Source organism: Nycticebus coucang, chromosome 4 (assembly GCF_027406575.1).
Source record: "Nycticebus coucang isolate mNycCou1 chromosome 4, mNycCou1.pri, whole genome shotgun sequence".
In the NCBI taxonomy this organism is placed as follows: domain Eukaryota; kingdom Metazoa; phylum Chordata; class Mammalia; order Primates; family Lorisidae; genus Nycticebus; species Nycticebus coucang.
The window spans coordinates 142,786,543-142,809,798 of record NC_069783.1 but is presented as its reverse complement, the minus strand read 5'-3'; the positions used below and the strand labels follow the sequence as shown (position 1 = coordinate 142,809,798).

The 23,256-nt window shown below is 40.0% G+C and overlaps 1 long non-coding RNA gene and 2 pseudogenes across 1 annotated transcript; 1 reads left to right on the top strand and 2 right to left on the bottom strand.

Annotated features, from left to right (window-relative positions):
* Positions 1 to 469: 469 nt before the first annotated feature.
* LOC128584480 (calcineurin subunit B type 1-like) lies at positions 470 to 978 on the bottom strand (annotated as a pseudogene).
* Positions 979 to 8,846: 7,868 nt separating this feature from the next.
* On the bottom strand, positions 8,847 to 23,256 carry LOC128584233 (BEN domain-containing protein 6-like; annotated as a pseudogene).
* Positions 15,342 to 19,273, top strand: LOC128584249 (uncharacterized). The gene is made up of 3 exons (XR_008379666.1): positions 15,342 to 15,437; positions 16,379 to 16,477; positions 17,134 to 19,273. It is a non-coding gene; the product is annotated as an uncharacterized LOC128584249 (long non-coding RNA).

Sequence of the window (23,256 nt, the reverse complement as noted above, 5' to 3'; positions counted from 1 at the left end):
GGCTTCACAGAGAAAAATACTTCCATTTAAATACACAGAGAGCATTGCTGGGCATCTTGAGCAGATCTTCAGAGATGGATGAGAAAGCAAAAGTGTTGAGTGGTACTCTTTAAAAAGAGTCACACAACGGGCGGCGCCTGTGGCTCAGTGAGCAGGGCGCCGGCCCCATATGCCCAGGGTGGCGGGTTCAAACCCAGCCCTGGCCAAACTGCAACAAAAATAGCCGGGCGTTGTGGCAGGCACCTGTAGTCCCAGCTGCTCGGGAGGCTGAGGCAAGAGAATCGGGTAAGCCCAAGAGTTAGAGGTTGCTGTGAGCCATGTGACGCCAGGGCAATTTACCCAAGGGCAGGATAGTGAGACTCTGTCTCTACTAAATAAATAAATAATCCTGACCCCAAGCACTAGCAGAGTAGTTTCTCCTTCCTCTTCCACACCCTACCCTCTGGGGATCTTTGACCCAAGTAAAAAGTCATTTAAAAAAAAAGAGCCATACATCTACCACCATCTCTTTGTGGATGTCTAGGCCACCTACAACAGCACAGAATTCTTCAAAGGATATTCTTCCATCTCCATCCTTATCTGCATTTATTATGGTTTTGTCTACGATTTGCTGTAACTGTGTCTCTTTCAGATTGTTCCCCACCATCATCTTCAACACCTGCAAGAGTTCCCCATTGGAAATACAGGCATCCTTATCCACGTCTTAGATAGGAAAAGCAAACCTTAACTTCTGCCCCTTATCTCCTTTGACACTCAACTGAGAGACTCCCTCGATAAATTCTTTGAAATCTACTTCTCCATTCCCATCTGTGTCGAATCTATTACTCGCTGTACTAAAGAATTCTGTTGTAACTCAGGCAGAGACACGAACTCTTCCACACTCAAAGAACCAAACTTGTCCAAATCAAGCTTCTTAAATCTTTTTCCTAACGTTTTAATTTCATCTGCACCAAAGTTTGAGCACATTTCCAAAGAATAACTTGCCTCATTTCCCATTTTGCTCGGCGGGTCGGAGGCCCGCTGACCTGGAGAAGTGTCGGCGCTGAGACGGGCTCCAGGCCAAGCAGGCCCAGCTGCGGCCCCCGTGTGGCCTGCGGGGAGGGGGTGGCGGTTGGGGGAGGGGAGGAGGCGTGGCAGGGCCCACGCGGCCTGGTGACTGGGCACGCGAGGGACCCGGCAGGGCGGGGTGGAAGAAATGAAGGTCGAGATTCACAGACCGAGAGCGCGGGAGGAAGAGACGGCGACAGGGAGGAGAGGCAGACAGGCAGAAAAGAGGGGGAGAGGGCTGGGTGGCCGGGGCTGCAGCCGCACGCTCACGCTGGAGGCTCTTGCTGACCCGCAAGCTCAGGCGGAACAAGGCGGACGGCGGGAGAGGGAGGGGAGGGCCGAGCGCAGCAGCGCGCGGGGCGGAGGTGGGGGGCGCGCGCGGGCCGGCGGCGGGGGCGGGGCTTCCGGGAGCTCCGTTCATCCGGAACCCGCGTGCCCGGCTCGGCTGCGGCAGGTGAGGCCTTCTAAGGAGCTGTGGTTTGTAAGGTTTTATTTTAGTTCACAACTCCCCTTTTGGCCGAGATCCGCCAGAGGCAGCATCGATGGTCAAACTCTTACTCTGTTATATTGGTCGCCAGCGAAAGGTGTAAGCGGAGATGAGATGACACCACAGCACTCTACCAGGGGGTGACAAAGTAAGATTCTGTCTCAAAAAAATAATAATAATAACTAAAAATAAAATCTTAAGGCTCCCCCCTCCAGCTGACTAATTGGACCCCCCTCTTGGCCAAAGGGCTGAGTTGCTAGCGCTAAGAGGGGAAGTCAGAAATGCCTCATCAAGCCCCCTCCCTTCTGGGAGACTCCTTAACAGGCCTGAGGCTATAGAGGACAAACCTGTAGGTCCTCTGCTTACTTAACAGTTCACTGGAGTCTAGGTATTTGGCAGACCTGTTGTCTCTAATTAACAGATGTCCTTAACTTAAAGGATCCCAAGCCTTTAGCCCCGGGGTCCTCAAACTGCGGCCCGCGGGCCACATGAGGCCATGTGATTGTATTTGTTCCTGTTTTGTATTTTTACTTCAAAATAAAGTTTGTGCAGTGTGCATAGGAATTTGTTCATAGTTTTTTTTTTTTTTTTGAAGTATAGTCTGGCCCTCCAACGGTCTGAGGGACAGTGAATTGGCCTCCTGTTTAAAAAGTTTGAGGACGCCTGCTTTAGACAAAGCTTCATTTCTTTAACCAATTACAAATCAAAGAGTTTTAAGACCCACCTATAACCTGTAAACCTCCATTTTGAGATGTCCCACCTTTTTAGGCCAAACCAACTTACACCCTGCCTTGTATTGATTTATGACTTTACATGCAACGCCTGTCTCCCTGAATTGAATAGAATCCAGTCACAGTGAGTCCACTTGCTCAAGGTTTCTTGGGCATGGGTCCAGGCCATGGTCCTCAAATTCAGTTCTTAGAATAGACCTCTTCAAATTATTTTACAGAGTTTGCCTTCTCTTCTGTCGACAATGTTCAGTGAAGGTGGTGAGTTCAAGACATTTGTACTGATTCCATCTAAATCTCTTGGTGGAGGGAACTAATGAATCTGGTTCTTTGGTGTGAGGGCAAAAGAAAAACAGACCCTTGTGTTCTTCCTCTATGCAAGGCATCAGTAAATTAACAAGGGAAGAGAAGAGGTCCCTATAAGACCAGCCTCTGTAGAAACTGTTAATCAGTTCCACACACACCCTAAACCCCTCCCTCTAACCCAAAATGAATGGTGTGAAATTAGACTTCCAAACCTCAAGACAGGTGGACAGTCTTTTCCAAAGTCAAGTTTAGAAGAGGATCTTCACCTTGAGTCTGAAATTTCCTTCAGGCCATAGATCATATATACCTACCATGATCTGCTTGTGTCACAGAGAAATTATTGAATTTTGAGCTGAAAGAAAATAAAACCTACATAGCTTTTTTTTTTTTTTTTTGAGACAAAGTCTTGCTTTGTTGCCCTTTGTAGAGTACCATAGCAAGACAGCTCATAGCAACCTCAAATACTTGGTCTCAAGTGATCCTCTTTCCTCAGCCTCCCAAGTAGCTGGGACTACAGGTGTCCACCACAACCCCTGGCTATTTTTTTCTTTTTTAGAGACAGGGTCTCATTCTTGCTCAAGCTAGTCTCGGACTCCTGAGCTCAAGAAATCCACCTGCCTCAGCCTCCTAGAGTTCTAGGACTACAGGTGTGAGCTACTGTGCCTGGCCCCTCTACATTACTTGTTGAAGGGTAGTCAGGAAAGCAAGTATATGGAATTAGGCTAAAGTAATGTATTTTCTCTCTGAACATTTTTTGCACTATAGCTTAACATGAACACCATTTTCCCCCACAGTGCAAAGATGCCCACAGATCATTCTTCATAGGTATATATTTTTTAAAAAAATAAGGTATGGGGTGTCAGGGAGAGACGTGCCCTATGGCAGATTTTCTGGAATTCTTTCTGCTTTATTTATTATTATTATTTTTGGCAGGTTTTTTGGCCGGGGGCTGGGTTTGAACCCGCCACCTCCGGCATATGGGACAAGCGCCCTACTCCTTTGAGCCACAGGCACCACACTGGTTTAAAAGAAAAGAAACTGACTCTGGGTGGCACCAGTGGCTCAGTGCGTAGGGCACCGGCCTCATATACCAAGGGTGGTGGGTTCAAACCCAGCCCCGGCCAAACTGCAACAAAAATAAAGAGCCAGGCGTTGTGGCGTGCGCCTGTCGTCTCAGCTACTTGGGAGGCTGAGGCAAGACAATCGCCTAAACTCAGAAGTTGGAGGTTGCTGTGAGCAGTGTGACACCACAGCACTCTACCGAGGGCAATAAAGTAAGACTCTGTCTCTACCAAAAAAATAAATAAATAAATAAATAAATAAAAAACTAAAAGAAACTGACTCCGAGAAAACATGTTTCCCCTTTTGCACCCTGGAGGACTTTGTGTTACGCTTCATCCTTTGTGGCTAGACGCTGTATACATTTCAGCGGTTAGAAACTCTGTACATGAGTAGGAATCAAAGTTATATTCAAACGTAGGATTTCAAGGACAATTCACATATCAAAGCAGCATTGTTGGGGCTCCCAAGACAATGCTAATTTGAGCATTACTTGCTTGACATCTTTTATCACCCATTCCAAAGATCGTTTCTAGGGAAAGCAGAGCATGTCATATGGAAGTTACACAAGTCTCCTGGCCTCTTTGTACCTTAGTTTCCTCACCTGAAAATATTGGATTGGTCCTTCCTGTGAAATATAAATATAACTTTAAAAAAAATTAAAAAAGAAAAATTGGATAGATCTTAAGATATGCTATTCAGAGTTCATAATGAGCTGATACCTAGTTAACTGATAACTGAATGATGCTTTTACACATAGCTTTTTATGTGTTCATCTATTTAACTTACACCTTGTGTAAAAATTGCATTCCATGCCACGCCTGAAACGTTCGGAAGCTCAGTTCAGTGATTAAATTGCAACCAAGATTTCTACAAAAAACAACAAGAAAAAGGAAAGACATAAGCCGATAAAGAAGAAGAAAAGATATTCTTTCAGAGCATTCATCATTTGGCAGTGATTCTAACTTCTATATGACAAAACATAACCTCAGTACTTTCTCTGTACACGAAGGAAATTTTGCCGTAGAAGATATTGGCTTATGATTTATACTTTATTGCATTTACTATACATGCAATGTGTAGATACGAAACAGTGAATGCTCAGCCAATACTTGTGTTGAGAGATCTTTATTTCTCTATGACAGAGTTTTGCAACTTCAGTGCTATTGATATATTAGCTGTATAATTCTTTGGGGGATTTGTCCTGTACATTGTAGGTCAACAACATTCCTGGCTTCTGCCCACCAGGTGTCAGTAACATACCCACAGTTGTGACAACTGAAAATGTCTCCAGGCATTGCCAAATGTCGTCTGGGTACAAAATCCCACTAGTTGAGACCATTGTTCTATTATGATCCCCTCTGATCTGTGTAATAATTCTCACACTAATAATTTTGTGTGTAATAATTCTCACACTAATCTTTGCTAGAGATTAAATGAATTTGCTATAAATTTTAGTAACTTTCTACTAGTAAAATTTTAATCATATTTCAAAGTGAATAGCAGAGGGTTTATAAGTTTAATAAAAGTTCCAAATGTAATGAAGTTCTATTTGTAACTTACACATACTGCAGAAATGGTAGTGATTCAAAGGTACGTCTTTCAATAAATTGGATTTTATTGCAGGATAAATCTCTAGAAAAAGTAAAAGAAGACACTGCCTTGATTTGATACCAAATTAGTGGGAACAACTAGTAGAATTTAGAATGATAATAATGAATATGTAGCTTTTGTCTACATTCTAAACTTTTGGACTTGTATTTGAACTTTCCATAGCCCCCTAATGCTCCCTGTATTTCATGATTTTCACCAATAAAATATACAACTGTAGATCTTAAAAGATTTTGGATGTAATCTTTCCCTGGGCAGCAGGAGACTTGACTAAACAACCTTTTGTAGCCTCATCAAATTCTAGATTAGAAGCTTCAAGTTTTTATTTTTCTATATAATTTCTAATATGAAAAGGAATAACCTCACATTTTACACCTTTCTGGTTTAATTCTGTTTTTCTAAGCTAGTTCAATACCAAAAGAGATAAAAGATATCCTTTCACATCCTTTGAAAGGAAGTTACCCTTCTAATTAATACATAACTTTGAACTAATTCAGAATTATACCATATTAATAGAAATTCATTTTGGTTTTATATTGCCTTAATATTCCATGAAAGCAATTTTTTCGGTGGTACAGTGATGGGACATAGCAAAAGGCAACACGGAACTGGATTTTTATTTGAAAACACCCCTTAACTATAGTTGACTATTTCACTTGACTCCAGTTTATCCCTCGCTCTTCACCTGGCTGTTGTCACTCTGTGCTGACTGGTATCTCTTCCTTCTAAACCAGTGGTTGTCAACCTGTGGGTCGCGACCCACAGGAACTGTGTATTAAAGGGCCACGGCATGAGGAAGGTTGAGAACCATTGTTCTAAACTATCCTGCACACAATTGACCAGATGAACTCTCCAGAAGTGATTCTCAAAGACCAGCATATGGGAATTTATGAAAGATGCAAATCCTTGGCCTTACTCTAAACTGACTGAATCAGTAGCTGTGGAGTTGTAGTCCAGAACCAAGGCCTAACAAGACCTCCAAGTGCTTGTGGTGCAGACTTAAGATGGGCGTAAAGCATGGTGGTATAGCATGGTTCCCTGCGATGGCTTTTGCTTGGCATTCAAAGCCCTAGAAAGTCTGGCTCCAGTCTCCTACTCTCTCTCCTTGCACTCTACAGTTACTCAAAGCATTCCTCAAATACTTTGCTGTATTTTGCCTTTCTCCCATTTCCCTTTTCCAAGTTTGGACTATTTCCCCCCAAATCTGTCTAAGGAAATCTGTCTAAGGATATCTGATGGCGTTCTGATAGATCCTGTTCTAGCAGCATTGCTCTAGGAACATCTTCTCTGATCCAAACTCAAGTCTTTTCTCCTTCTTCTGTGCTCCAGAAGCAGTTTGTCCCTCTTAGTGCCCATAGCTATGTCTTCTTTCCAATGTAGTTATTTTTGCTCCCATTTCTTTTAAGTATAAACTCCTTGAAAGCAGGGATTAGGTCTTGCTCATCTGCAAGCCCACTGTGTTTAAAATTGACACATGAGAATACAGTAGAACCTCTCTAAGCTGATCACTTGCTGGACTATAACAAACCAGGCAACTACAGTGGTGGTCGGCATAAGGAACTTCCATCGAGCACATGTGGCGCATGTCTGGTCTGTGAAAATGAGGTAAAATTATGGAGGTGGTCAACCATGGAGGTTCTGCTGTATTTATAAAATGAGTGAAAAGCTGAGAACGAGGAGAAGAAGAAAAAAAATGTTTTAAAAGAAATGCAATTTTATTACTTTGTATCCTTCTTCTGGGCCTTTGCAACCAGCCCTTTGTCATCCTCTTAGTGCTTGTCTCGTTATGGTTGATGCTTACATGTTTGTTTCCCCTGTGAAATGTTAAGTTCTTAGAAGGGTAGGAATCCTGTCTTACTCATCTCTCTGACTCTAATATTAGGCAAAGTGGTTGGCATATTCTCTTTGTTTTTTTAATTGGTTGGCATTTTTTAAATGAATGAGAATATATCCTAACATGAAAGATTAGCTTACAAAATATGCATATGTCATTGTGGAAGTAAGGAAGGGCCTACTCCATTGAGCAATTACGTCATTTACTTTTTTCCCCAAATGTGGCAGAGGTGCCTAAGAAGACCAGTACAAAGGTGGTCATGCCTTTAAGGCCTAGAAGGTTAGATCATTCAAAGGACTATTTTTAGTGTCATGTACCTACTTCCCTTAAGTCTTCTACATTTGAAAGAAGAATCTATTTGCTAAAGAGCAACATTAGTGAGCTTAATAAAGATTAATGATGTACACACTTCTTGACCACACTTCTTTGCCGTGGGCAAAGGATAAAACTCAGACTTTCATAGCAAGGGATATAGTATCTTCTTATCTTTAAAAAGATAGAAATAAATACTATGCAAATATTCCCTCCTTAGCAATAAGGCAGGAGAAATTTTCATTTTGTAATTTGGGAAGAATTAGGAGCATTGGTAATATGCTTATTCATTGTAAACATTTCTAGCTATACCATTTAACCATAATTTAAACAACTTTTTTTTCCTTTTTGAGGCAAAGTCTCATTCTGTTGCATCAGGCCAGAGTGCCATGGTGTCAGCCTAGCTCACAGCAACCTCAGACTCCTGAGCTCCAAGCTATCCTCCTACCTCAGCCTCCCGAGTAGCTGGGACTATAAGCACCCACCATAATGTTTGGATAATTTTTCTATTTTTTAATAGATACAGGGTCTCACTCTCAATGAGGCTCGAACACATGAGCTCAAGGGATCCTCCTACCCTGGACTCCCAGAGTGCTAGGATTACAGGTGTGAGCCACTGCACCTGTCCTTAAACAACTATTTTCAATAAGAGTATAGTAATTTCTGCTATGAAATCCTCACTGCCAGCCTATTCTCTTAAATATATATATTTACTATATGATTAAATTAAATCATATCTATATGATTTTAATATCATGTTCTTATATTAAATATTTAATATTCTTTAATATTTTATATTCTTAAATATATTTATTCTTTATAATTCATCTGCTTATTTAATAGTTAAATGTTAATTTAATTCAGATTAAATTATCAAAAAATTCTGGATTAATGGCATTCAAACTAGTGTAGATGGTCTATATTTTCCTTTCCTTTCCTTTGAGCAACAACTTAAAGTTTAATTCTTCTCATGCTACTAAACCAACTTTTTCAAATCCTTCTTCTTTCTTTTTTTTTGCATTTTTTTCAGCGGGGCTGGGTTTGAACCCACCACCGCCGGCACGTAGGGCTGGCACTCTACTCCTTCGAGCCACAGGCGCCACCCAAATTTAGCCTTTTTCTGAAGGCTAAATAGTAATATTTTAGGCTTTGTAGGTCACATATGGTCTCTGTTGCATATTCTTGTCTTTCTTTTTCTTTTACAGACCCTTTAAAAATGTAAAAGCCATTCTTAACTTACAGGCTGTAAATAAAAACAGACTGTGGATTAGATTTGCTCTATGGGTTGTAGACTAAATATAAATATAAGCAGATGATATATAAAACTTATAAAACAAGGTTCAATGGGTGTCAATAATTGCTCAGATGTTATTACCACTTTTTCCTTATAAGCAAAGTTTTTTTCTATCTGTATCTTATCTATATGATTTTAAAAACTAAAAATGCACAAAGATGGGCTAGAGACGGGCTAAAACGCTACACGGATTTAGAGAACTGCAGCATTTTATTGCTGAAAGAAGTTTTAGAGATTATCTAATTTGAACCCCTGATTCACTTTACAGATAATATCACTAAAAGCTCATAAATAAATATGATTAAATACTGGAGGGATAGCAGGCCTTCAAATGAATCTTTATGTAATTCGGTCAAATGATTTTCACTGAGAATTCTGAAAAAGGATAAGGTTATTTGTTATTTCTTTTTTAAGATTTTATTATTGTTTCGGGTTAATCTGAGGGCACAACGAAATAGGTTACAATGTTTGCATTAGTTAGGTAGAGTTCCTCTTATAATTGTGTACTGCCCCCAAGAAGTGTGCCATACACTCAAACTTTGGGCCCATTGAGTGTGAGCACCTCCATCCTCCTCCTTCCCCTCTCCCTGCTCCCTCTTTCCCCATCCCAGACCTTGAATTGATTTGAGTTTTTCTCTTATGTGGGAATGTATCAGATTATCTACTGGCCTCATGTTAGTATTGAGTACATTGGATTCTTGCTTCTCTACTCTGTGATACTTTACTAAGAAGAATGTGTTTCAATTCCATCCAGATTAATACAAAAGATGTAATGTCCCCATCTTTTTTAATGGCTGAATAGTATTCCATGGTATACATATACCACAGTTTGGTATATCCATTCCTGGTTGGTGGCATTTAGATTGTTTTCATATTTTGCCAATTGTAAATTGAGCTGCGATAAACAACATAGTACAAATGGCTTGAAGATAGAATGATGTTTTTTTTTTCTTCTGAATACATGACTAACAGTGGGATTTGAGGAATCAAATGGGAGATCTAATTTGAGTTCTTTGAGGATTCTCCATACTTCTTTCCAAAGAGGTAGAATTAGTTTGCAGTCCCACCAACAGTGTAAAGGAAGAGGTTATTTCTAAATAAAAATGCAAACAATTTGCCATATCGGACTAACTCCTATCTGTGGAGGAAACCTGGGTAATGGTGCCAATTGAATACACTCATTCTTATTTAATTTCAAGGTGGCAACATCTGCTTTGTTTTCATTCAAACCTTTCTTCACATTTTCCTTTTGTGTCCGATCTCTACACACACACACCCCTACCCACTATTCCCACCAAATCGTATATTTAATACCTACTCTCTAGATCACAAAATACCTGTTAGAACCCAACTCTTGTTCTAATTTAAAACCAGCAGAACTGCCATTTCCTCATCTCTTTCCCCCCAATTTTTTTTTTGTTGTTGTTGTTGTTGTTGCTTTTTTTGAGACAGAGCCTCAAGCTGTCATCCTGGGTAGAGTGCTGTGGCGTCACAGCTCACAGCAACCTCCAACTCCTGGACTTAAGAGATTCTCTTGCCTCAGTCTCCCAAGTAGCTGGGAGAACAGGTGCCCGCAACAACACCCAGTTACTTTTTGGTGGTAGTTGTCATTGTTGTTTGGCAGGCCCAGGCTGGATTTGAACCTGCCAGCTCGGGTGTATGTGTCGGGCGCCTTAGCCTCTTGAGCTACAGGCACCGAGCTCCAAATGTTATTATTAAAGCCCCACATGGACCTATGTCAGGCTACAAGTGAAGTCATTAGGCTTTTCCCCCCATTTAAAAAATGTTGTTGTTTTTTTTTTTTTTGAGAAATACAATGTGCATAAAATGCATATAACTTAAATGTTCAGTTTAAATAATTGTAAAGCAGGTACCCATGTAATATCATCACGTCAAGAAAGAGTACCATGAGCATCCAGAAGCTCGTGTGGCCCTTTCCAATCACGACCCTCTCTCTGACCTCTGAAGATAACCACTATCTTAACTTTTATAGTAATTTCCTTGTTTTCAAAATATAGTTTTACCTGTTATATGTCAGTCATACACAACATACTTTAGTTTTGCGTCTTCCTGAACTTTATATAAATGGAATCATATTACAAGGGGACAAACTTTCATGGAAAATAAAATGACATCTCTATTTTCAAAAATGAAAACTCAGAGATCACCTATACAAGTTGAACTGATGACACACAAACTACTGTATTTTTCCAAAATAACTTATGTATCTAAATTGACTGCTTTAATAAATTAATAAGAAAATGATAAAAACAATTGAAAAGGAAAATGGATAAAGGACAGAAAACTCAGAAGAAACACAAATGTTCACCAACTTTTAACAAATAAAGGTATTTAAATTCAAGAGTAATCAGAAAAATTCAGACAGGACCCTTTTTGTTCACCCATCATATCAGCAAAGAGTTGGAGAATACTCAGTGGCAAAATGCTATCATATTCTGTTGAGTATAGTATAAGTTGGCACAACTTTTTTGAGGACAATTAAAATTTAATACCTACATTGTCCTCATATCAACCATTCCATTTCTAGATATCTGTTCTATAGAAATATTTGCCCAAGTTTACAAAGAAGCAGCAATGTACCTAACAAGAAAACTGGACATAGGAGGGTGTCACCTGTGGCTCATTGAGTAGGGTACCGGCCCCATAAACCGAGGGCGAAAGGTTCGAGCCTGGCCCCCACCAAAATGCACCAAACTGCAACAAAAAAATAGCTAGGCGTTGTGGCGGGCGCCTATAGTCCCAGCTACTCGGGAGGCTGAGGCAAGAGAATCGCCTAAGCCCAGGAGTTGGAGGTTGCTGTGAGCTGTGATGTCAGAGCACTCTACCGAGGGTGACACAGTGAGACTCTGTCTCTAAAAAAAAAAAAGAAAAGAAAACTGGACATAATCTAAACATCCATCCATAGGGGAATTATTAAATAATTCATGCCACATCCATAGTACGGAATCCATAATATGGAATGATGCAAGAGTTTAAATGAATGGGGTAACCCTCTAAGTGCTGTGAAAGAAAAATCTAACATGTATCATGAAGTGAAAGAATCAAGTTGTAAGATGTTACCATTTCTATAAAACAAAAAACGTAAGGCCACACAAAAAATTCATTTTGCTATATGTAAATATGTATGTAGGCAAATACTGGGGAAAGGTCTGGAAGGATATGCACCAAACTTAGGGGTAGTGGTTACCTCAGGGACCAGGCATCAGGGCACAAGGAGGGTTTCCATTATACCTGTTATTTAGTTTTTATATATTAAGAGTATAATGTGTATTACTTACATAATAAAAATACATTTAAATTGCCTCTTTCTTTTAAAGAGAGCCCAACAAATTTAATTTTAAAATAATCATAGAATTATAATCAACAGACATTGATTTGAGATGTGGAGGAAGAAATACCTTTCCTTAGAAGCCTTGACCTCAAAATTCTGGACCAGGAAGGATCTTACAATGCAGCTAAGTTTTTGTACTCATATCTGGAGAGAGTATACTCACAGTTTCTCAGTCCAACGGTATGATTTCCATACATTCTCATCAATGTAAGAAATAGCATTTCCTTGGAAATTTCTGTGAAGAAACACAGGAGATATTCGAATACAGAAAATACTTCCAGTTTTCTCATTTCCAGAGCTATGAGCTTCCTAGTTTGCACAATTAATCAAGAAATAATGTGGGGATTCCTGGAGATTCCAGGTGTCTCTGCAGCAGCCTCTGTCACCCTGTGACCTGCAGGTACTGGGACATCTCGGGAGCTGGGAAATGATGCACAGCCAGAAAGAAGAAGGCGGCACCGAGGATTCTGAGCAGCGTTTGTCTCTGCAGTTGGGCTCTGAGCTACGGCCTCCTCTTCAGCTGTTCCCTTTCCTGGGGATCCTAAGTGTCTCTGCAGCAGCCTCTGTCACTCTGATTCTGCAGAGAATTGACCTGCAGGACACCGGGACATCCCGGAAGCTGGGAAATGCCCAGAGCTGTCTGAGCAGCTGTCTGCCTGCAGCGCCCAGCATCCCCCCTCGTGGTAACATTCAAAAGGTCCTCAGGGAAGATACCAAAGTAGTGTTGACATTCAAGGACATGTCTGTTGAATTCTTTATGGAAGAGTGGGCCTGCTTGGACCCTGCTCAGCAGCATTTGTATGGGGAAGTCATGTTAGAGACCTACAGAAACCTGTTCTTCCTGGGTCTTACTGTCTCTAAGCCAGAACTCATCCCCTGTCTGGGGCAAAGCAAAGAACCCTGGAAGGTGAAGACACACCAGACACTAGTCAAGAACCCAGCTCTATATACTCATCATACTGAAGACCGTTTTCAAGAGTGGGGCACAAATATTTTATTTCCAGAGATGATCCTGACCAGATATCAAAGCTATGGCTCCGAGAATTTAAACTTAACAAAATATTGGGAAAGTGTGTATAAGTGTGATGAGCAGAAAGTAAGTTACAGTGGACTTCACCAATGATTAACAGCTACCTATGGCAAAGTATTCCAATGTAGTAACTCTTTGAACACCTTCAGACAATTGTTAAATCTCAATGGACAAATAATGATATATACCTTAGAGAAAACTTTTACTTGTAAAAGCTATAGGAAAGCCTCTAACTTCTGGTCACTTGTTACAGAACATAAGATCACTCATATTGGAAAAAACAGTCCAATGCAAAGAAGGTAGCCAAGTTTTTCAGTCTCGCTCAAGATTCGATACTGGAGAGAAACGACATGTGTGAAAATGATGGCAAATGTCTTAGCCACAGTTCAAAATATCGTAAGCATGAGAATTTTGATACTGGAGGAAGAACCTGCAGCTATAAGGAATGTGACAAACTTACCAAGCAACACTCACACGTTTCTGGACGAGAAAAAGAATTGATTCTGCAGAGAAACCTTTCAAATGTGAAGAATGTGGCATAACCTTTAACCAGCACTCTCTCCTCTTTAGACATCAAAGAATTCATTCTGGAGATAAATCCTACAAATGTCAGGAATGTGGCAGAGCCTTTAACAAGTACTGAAACCTTTCTGTACATCAAAGAATTCATTCTGAAGAGAAACCCTATGGATGTGAAGAATGTGACAAAGCCTTTAAACACCACTCACACCTTTCTAGACATCAAAGAATTCACTCTGGAGAGAAACCCTACAAAGGTCAAGAATGTGGAAAATCCTTTAAGTACTACACAAGCTTTTCTAGACATCAAAGAATTCACTCTGGAGGGAAACCCTACAAATGTCAAGAGTGTAGCAAAGCCTTTAACTGTGACTCAAACCTTTCTGTACTTCAAAGAATTTACTTTGGACATAAAACTTACAAATTTAGAGAATGCACTAAAGCCTTTTTCCTTAGTTAAACTCATAGTGAACATAACAGAATTTCTTGTGGAGAGAAACTCCACAAATGTGAAGAAGGGGGCAAGGCATTTACACTGTACTCGACCCTTTCTGTTCATCAAAGTAGTCATTCTTGAAAGAAACTACAGTGGTCAAAATGTGGCATAGACTTTCATTAGTTTGTGAACATTTCTAGACATTGAAGAATTTATTCTGGAGAAAAACCTTTTAAATATGGACAGTGTGGCAAAATCTAACTCAAAATCAATCCTCACTGTACATAGAGGAAATCACACAGAGAGAAACCCTCCATTTGAAGACTGCGGCAGTGCCTTGACCTGGTGTTGATAGCATGCTAAGCATAGAGGAATTCAAACTGGAGAGTAAGCCTACAAATGTGAACAGTGTGGCAATGACCTTAACCAGAGCTCAAACCTTAACATACGAACATTCATATTGGAGAGAAATCTTCCAAATATCGATAATGTGGCAAAGGTTTTCAGTGGTCCTCAGTCTTATTAAACATCACAGAAACCATAGGAGGGAAAATGGAAACGATGTGAAGATGTGGCAGAGCCTCATGCCAGTATGCACTGTTTTCTGTACACAATAGAATTCATGTGGAAGAGAAAGTCTAAAAAGAAAAAGGAAAAAAAAACCCCAAGACTTCAGCCAGGCACAGTGACTCATAGCACTCTGGGAGGCCAGGATGGGTGGATTGCTTGAGCTCACAAGTTCGACACCAGCCTGAGCAAAAATCAAGACCCCTGTCTCTACTAAAAATAGAAAACTGAGGCAAGAGGATCACTTGAACCCAAGAGTTGCAGGTTGCTATAAGCTATAGCACCATGGCACTCTACCAAGGGTGACAGCTTGATACTTTGTCTCAAAAAAGAACAATCCAAGACTTCAGATGAAAGGACCTGATTGGGTTGTGGGGAGAGGTATGAATGGTCCCCTATCATTGAAGGTAAGTGGATGTACCTGAATTGCCTCGCCACCCAGAATTGGTCATATTCTCCATTAGTTGGGTCGTGGTCTTCGTACTTCTTTCCAGTGTTTGTGTGGCATATAATAAAAAAAAAAATGGCCATCTATAATAATTCATTTGCAAATCTTACTTGATTTTGAAGCTATAGGATGCATCAACTGTTAGCTGGGATTCCTGGAGTTTAGTTTTTAATTCTAATAGCAAAACACTTCAAAGTCTACTTTAAGATCCTAAGAAGGACCTTTAATGCAAAATCTTAACAGCTTCAGGAGCTTTCTCACCTTGAAGAAAGGGAAAATGAAGATATTGTGGCACTTCAGAAGCAAAGCCTGACGTCCTTCTGTGCTTTAGAGGTGCTGCTGCCGTTCTATGAGTGCAGGAGCCTTGGAGCTGGCGGCAGAAGAGCCTGTACATAACCTGGAGGAAGGTCTGTTTTCAGTCGGGGAAGTATCTCTCTTTTTTCTTAGTTTCTGAAACTTATCATTTTAGATACCTATCAGCCCCCCACCCCTGCCCCCCCCGCTAAGCTACTAAAGTCCTGGGCAGAGTTTTTCTCCCTTATTATATAGGTTTTTGTTTTAGGCAATTCCTGATAGAGCCTTTAAGTTAACAATTTTAGAGCTGACTTCCTACCAAAAAGCTGAGGAGGAGGAGGAGGGAGATAATGTTTTTCTAGTTTTTGGTGAAGACCTTGCTTTGTGTTAAAATATTCCTTCAGATACAGATCTCTTGTGACCTTCTGTTGTCTCAGCAAAATCATCATCTGAAGATTAAAAAAAAAAAAAAAACTCCTGTGTAAACGTTCCGTCCGTTTCCTACTCATGGAAGGGCTTGAGTCAAAAAAAGAGTCACATATGGATACCTAGTTAGGGTATTAAGTTGGTACTGATACTAAATTTTTCTATAATCCATGGCCCCCAAGCTTAGGGCTGTGACTTAAGAGAGAGAGAGGTGGAATAGAGCAGGTGCCTGTGGTGACAGCCAGGGTCGAGCCAGACCATCTGCACTACCACCAAACCCTTGATGGGTAGGGTCTATAGTGGTGTAGCCTCAACTGGTCAATTTGAAATCTGTGGGTGGTATAGAATTGTACCAAGTTCTTGGCTTGTATCTCCCTTCTAGTTCTTCAGGAACTTCCAGCTTAGACAGAAGCAGTAAAACAAACAAACAAACAAAAAAAAAAAACGAGCCCTGCCAGTATGTGCTTACAACAGTGCCATTCATTCAGCCATAGGCTTGTATTCTGTCTGCCCTAATCACTAAGATAGCGATCTAAGAATCATGAATGTATTTTCATTTTTTAAACACTTAATAACCAATTATCATTCAAATAAGCATTTAAAAACCATTTGTTTTGGTTGGATTTAGGACCATTATCATTCCTTATGAAAAGGAAGATAGCTCAGAGGCTTGCTATTCAGAAAGCTTTGTCAGATGCATTACAGAAACTATTGATTGTGGTTTTAGGTAAGACTTCTTTAAATTTAATTTTTCTCATTCATGTGTATGTGTGTATCTGTATGTGTTTATCTATTTTTTGGGAGGCAGAGTTTAACTCAATTGTCCAAGCTAGAATATAGTGGCATCATCATAGCTGACTACAACCTAAACTCCTGGGTTCAAGTGATCCTCCTGCTACAGCCCAGCTAATCTGTTTTGTAGAGATGGTGTCTTACTCTTGCTTAGGTATGTCTTGAAGTCCTGGCCTCAATCAGTCCTCCCACATCAACCTCCCAGAGGACTACAGGCGTGAGCCAGTAAGCTTAGATATTTTTATAATTTTAAATAATACTTATTTTTTTTTGAGACAGACTCTCACTTTGTCACCCTTGGTAGAGTGCAGTGGTGTCACAGCTCACAGCAACCTCAAATTCTTGGGCTTAAGCGATTCTCTTCCCTTCACCTCCCAAGTATCTGGGATTACAGGTGCCAGCCACAATGCCTGGCTATTTTTTTGTTTGTTGGTTTTTGTTTAGCAGGCCCTAGCTGCGTTTAAACCCACCAGCCCTGGTACATGTGGCCAGCACCCTAACCACTGAGCTACAGGCACCAAGCCAAAATCTGTTGTTGTTGTCTTTTTCTGTTTGTTTGTTTGTTTGTTTGTTTTATTTTGTTTTATTTAGCAGGTCCAGGCTGAGTTCAAACCCACCAACACCGGTACAGGGGGCCAGCACTCTAACCATTGAGCTATAGGTACCCAGCCAATTTTAAATAATTTTTAAAAATAGAGACAAGATCTCACTATGCTGCCCAGGGTAGTCTCAAACTCCTGGCCTCAACCAATATTCTTGCCTCAGCCTCCCAAAGTACTGGGATTTTGAAAAGTTAAGTGGATGAAAATATGGATATCTAAAACACTCCATCTTATGTTCTTATTCACTAAATTCTTCTACGGAAATGGTCTCAGATTTGTTCTCTGTGACATCTGTGAGAAAAATGACAGCAAATATTATTGTACGCATTTTGTAGGTGTAGAATGACTTGCCTCAGTTCACATAGAAAGTCTTTGATCCAGGTATTCTTTCTCAATTGTTTGCCTAGCATGCAGAATACTGATTATGAGATTTTTTTTTTTTTTTTTGAGATAGAGTCTCAAGCTGTTGCCCTGGGTAGAGTGCCGTGGTGTCGTAACTCATAGCAACCTCCAACTCTTGGGCTTAAGTGGACCTCTTGCCTCAGTTCTTCTATTTTTAGTGGAGACAGCCTCATTTTTGCTCAGGCTGTTCATGAACTCGTGAACTCAAGCAATCCACCTGCCTTGGCCTCCCAGGGTGCTAGGATTACAGGCATGAGCCACCAAGCCCAGCCTGACTATAAGCTTTGAACACCTGGGTTCAAGTTCTAACTCAATCTCTTCAAGATTTTTTATGTAATTTAGGTTTTATAACCAGAGAGATTTGAAGATGGTTAATATTTCTAAGCTACAGTCATTTTCTCTGCAAAATGAAGTTAGTAATTCAACCTACCATATGGGAGATAATTGTATGAGTAAGTGAGGTGACAAATGCAAAAACTCAGAACTATGCTTACGTAGTAAACAGACAAAATATGTTAACTATTATCAGTGTTGTTTTCTACCTGAATAAATAGATAAATGAATTCTGTTGAAGAGAAAGTTTATTAGATTATGTTTTTTGAATCAAGAATTCAGTTTCAGCTTTCATTTCCGGCATTGATATTGGGTGAATGTGATTCCTATGTAGTACACATAATTGGCTGCTTTCCTGTGAGCTGTGAAAGTGGTTGTGCTATTGAATGGCACTGATTGTGTCCCTGTTGAGTTCTACAGCATTGTGACTGTTACAGGAAACTTGATGAACAGGAAGTGCCTGAACAGAATTGCTGTCTGCTTCGTAGCCCTGAAGGGTCAGAGACTGAAAAATCAGAGATGGCCCTGATAAGTCTCAGCCTTCCAACCTGGGCAGCCCTTCTACTGGAAGTCTTACTTCCCTGCTCAGCAGGTAGACTGTTTTAAAAGAGATGGCCCTGATAAGTCTCAGCCTTCCAACTGTCAAGTCTGAGTAATAACCTTCAAGCACCAGACTAGATGTTTGTGTTGTTTATCTCTCCCTAGTATGCAAAGATATCCCTCATACATACACAAAATCCTTAGACCAAAAGCCTATGGCTTTAGTTTGCCTTGAAGGAATTTGTATTGTCTACAATATATAGGCCAGTTTCTACCAATAAAATGTTCAAATGCTGTCTATCTGCGAAGCTTTGTATATTGTATTTGGTGGAATTTTGGTTCCCGGGGAGTCAATACTTGTCTCTTGCTTCTAATATGTCTACAGGGGTCTCTATCCCAGGTTTGAACTCACTTTGACCCTCATTTTGACCCCCATTTAATGCCTTACTATTTAATCATATGATGATTGAACTTTTTTATTTTGAGACTGAGTCTCACTCTGTTGTCCAGGCTATTGGAATCAGCCTAGCTTATAACAACTTCAAACTCCTGGTTTCAAATGATCCTCCTGCCTCAGCTGCCTAAGGAGTTGGGACTACAAGTACTGCCACAATGCCGGCTGGGTTGTTTTTTTTTTTTTTATTTTTGTCTTTAGTAGAAACAGGGTCTCACTCTTGCTCAGGCTGGACATGAACTCCTGAGCTCAAGTGATCCTTCCACCTCAGCTTTCTAGAGTGCTAGGATTACAGGGATGAGCCACCATGCCCAGGCATGATTGAACATTTTTGTTTTCACATTTTTTATTTCCTATAAATTGTAAATTCCTTAGTTCCTGCCTGTAAGATCATAAAGTTTTTTGGACCAAACACAGTTGATACTTCATACATATTTTTAATAAATGGTTATTGTTGTGCCCAAGTCACAAGATCCCCCACATAAATCACCCAGAGACCAAGTCTTTATTTATAAGCTTGAGCCTGGGCTCCTTGGTCCTGGTGCAGCAGGAGAGCAGAGAAACCCTCATCTCGAAAAGGAGGGAGGATTTTAAGGGTACAGAAAGGATAGAAAAAGGAGGGGGTGTGAGGTGAGCTGCTGGGGCGAGCTAATAGGGGTCTAGGGGACTGAGCAGTATTTGTCCTTGGGTGTCTGGGAGAGTGTTGCTATCACTCGGAGCAGACATTATGCAAGGGCACAGATCATGGGGCAAGGACAGGGGGGCAGGGAAGGGAGCAGGTTGCCTAATGCCTTTGGTATGCAGCTGCAAAATGAAGACTGAGGGACAAGATGAAGTTAGTTTTAACAAAATGGAGTTAACTTGGTCGTTACAGTTATGTTAAAAATTAAAATGTGAGATGAGGAAATTTCCAGGAAAATGCCCTTATTTTCTGCTTTTAGAAATCAAAAGAATGTCTCATTATGGTGTTGGCCCTTTCCCCATAATTGCATTTTTTTTAATGATGCATTTTTCAAGCTCCTCCTCATATGGCAAGCAATGCATAACTGTATGTGAAGTCCCTTAATTAGGGACTAAGTTGCTAAAGTAATTTCTAAAGTTATCATTATTTACTATGTATGAGATTTTTTTTTAAGGAGCCAAAAATGTGTTTTGTGTCAGGGGAACTTAATTTGGGGCTAGGTTTTTGATTATTTAACTTGCTCCAGAGTTGCAAAGTGTTTTGTTTTGAAGAAGGGAGTGAAAGAGAAAGTGGTTGAAGTCTGAAAAAGTATTTGAAGTTTTATTCTATTTAAGGCAAATTATTATAATTCTATTTAAATAAAACCAGTAAAGAAAATGTCAAACTTTAAGAATACTAGTTTCTTCCCAGCTACTCGGGAGGCTGAGGTAAGAGAATCGCTTAACCCAAGAGTTTGAGGTTGCTGTGATGCCACGGCACTCTACTGAGGGCCACATAGTAAGACTCTGACTCAAAAAAAAAAAAAAAAAAAAAAAAAGAATACTCATTTCCTGTGAAATGTGAGAGGAAGGAAGAAAGTCAGCACCAATTTCAGAAATCTGATTCTAACAACAGGTCATCTCTAAATGAGGTAAATCTTGGAATCACCTCCAACTTTAAAACCATTACTGTGCACCAAGTCATATGCTAGATTCTGGGAAAAAGACGAAGTACTGTTTTATCTCCAAGTGAGAGAGACAAACCTCTCTCCTGTGTCTGCACCCATATTAGAATTCTAACAGTCCTCACTTCTGCTCTCCAAACTTCAAATAAGGGGTTAGAGCCAGGAGCCAGGACTTTAGTAAAAGCACCAGAAATATTCTCAGAGTTCCACATTTTCCTAAGAGTGATACACACTGAAGAGTTGTGAAATAAGTCACTTGGGTTCTGTTATAGTAGTATTTGAAGATAATAATTTAACATGCTGACTTTAACACACTATGTGTCTTTCTCCATGTGTGCGTACAGGATAGACCTTCTAGATTATTGACTGTGTTTGCCCATTGCTGACCTAAAGGGCTATTCACTTGCAGCAATACCTTCTCTGCTAAGTTGAATTGCTCAACTCTTAAAACCCTTCCTACAGAAATTTCAGAGTCATCTCTGATTCCATGGCAGCCCCCACATGATAGAGTGGTGAATTAATTGTCAAACATGGAAGAAAGGATACTGAAAGTTGAGCAGAAATGGCAACATTTTGGAGTAAATATCCAATGGAACAAATGTGTGTTCTGCCTGCCGCCCTAACTGGTGCTCATTTTTTTTTATCTTTTCAGTGGGATTTATTTACGTTTAAGTAAAAGTAGCAAATGTTACATAAGTTATTTCTTTAAGAACATTTAATTTATACAACTACATTGTTATCAAGCAACATTTATGGAATGTGCCCTGGATCTGGGATATTGAACTTTGTAACTATTGTAGCATTCTCTTTTCCAAGTTTAAACATGACCTTGTGCAGTGAAGAAGCATGGCTTCTCATTGTAGAGTTATCATGTATGACAACCTGACCTGCAGGAAGGCTTTGGGTGTTTAATCTTCTATTGATTTACAAAATGATTTGTGTGTGTGATTATTCAACCCATATGATTGTTTCAACTCATTTTTCTTCTGCTGTGATTAAAATAAATCAGCTAAAACTAAGCTGTTTAGCAACATAGTCAACCAAATAGATATGACGTTATATCTTCTATAGGATGTCTTAGGCGATATTGATGTTTTATATTACACATATGTAGTTAATATACTTTGGGCAATAAAAAGTTAAAACATGTCTGGTAAACAAACAAAAAGAAAATTCTGAAAATCAATGCATTGTTTTAATAATCCCCCAAACCTGGATTTGTGTGTGTGTGTGTGTGTGTGTGTGTGTTAGAGTAGAGTCATATTAAAATATAAAAATCTTGACACCTGCAAGATTTTTTTCATATTCCTATTTTATACATTTTTAGATAATGGAATAATTCTATAATTTTATTGCTAAAATCTTACTACTTGTTAGTCATGATTATCAGATTTTCATTATTATCTGAATTTGCTGCTCTCATATTTGTGAACATCGATTATTTCACTGTTTACTTTTCCAAACATGTACTTACACTAAGATTCAAAAACTCTAAAGAGGAGTCATTGATAATAATAAATGTATAATGATCAGTTGGGACAATGAATAATCTTAAAGATTGAAATTTTTGTTGCTATGATAAGGATTCTGACTATCCAGTTAAGTTAGCTGTACAGAGTAGTATGGGGGGATCAGGAAATGCATGTTTCCAAAAAATGATATTGCACGCTTATTTGATTGGGAGAAATTCTCTGGTCTGATGCATCACTGGTATTTAGGAGGGATTCTACCTACATGCAGCTTCTTCAGCGAGCTTGTTGGTCCCTCAGGGAGCCCAGTGATGATACGATGTCTTACAGCTTGTCACTGCAGATGTCTGTCTCTGCTCACTGCCAGAAGGGTTGCAGATTCTCCACAAAATCCAATGCTAGATTTAGAACTGAAGGAGCTTTGTTACAGATACCTGTAATACCAAAATAATCTACTTAATATCCTGAGAGTTAGGATTTTTGCTTAAATTTGGCTTCTTGGTACAGTTGTTTAGCTTTTGCCCTATCATACTCCTAATTGAAACATCATCCATATTGGTAAATAATTGTTTTGTTACTCCTATGATTTCTTGAACTTCATTCTGATTCATAGCTGGTTTTACGGCTTTGTCCCTTGAAGTACAGGATTTTGTTCCCGTCAGGCTGTGTGTGGCCATATATTCATTTGTGTATAGCACTTGCATTAAGTCATTAATAAACTTCTGAGGCTTGCTCTTATTACAACGGGCAATCTGCCATTTCTCAATCTTGAACTGCTTCTTATCAGCCTGATGCTCTTCCTCAGCCTTCAAGGAAACTGGTGAACTGCAATTAGAATTAGAGTTACTGCATGTTGAAGTAAATGAATCTGGGGAGGAGTTGTTTGTTGCTCTCCAGGGGGTGGATGCAGACGTAGACGTGGTTCCTACACCTTTAAGCAGGGCTTCTGCCATACCAACCAGCTCTGCAAACTGGGTGACTGCCTGTGGTAACACTTGAAGCATGACCAAAGACTGTCCAAGTCCGCTGTTTTCTTTTCGTGTTTGTTAGTTTTCTTTCAGGCTTTTTATTTTGGTGCACAATTCCTCCTTAGACAGTTCTGCTAAGGGCTCTTCATCCTCACTGGAGATCTCACCGGGCAGAAAGGCATTTCCCGAATATGGGTCTCTCGGTCCTTTATCCAGGTCATTATTTGCATGTTCTGAGTTCATTGTCTCTGTCCTTTTCCTCTTTCTTTTTCTAAAAGCTTGAGTATTGGCAATTTCATCTGTTGGAAAGATCATCTGCAT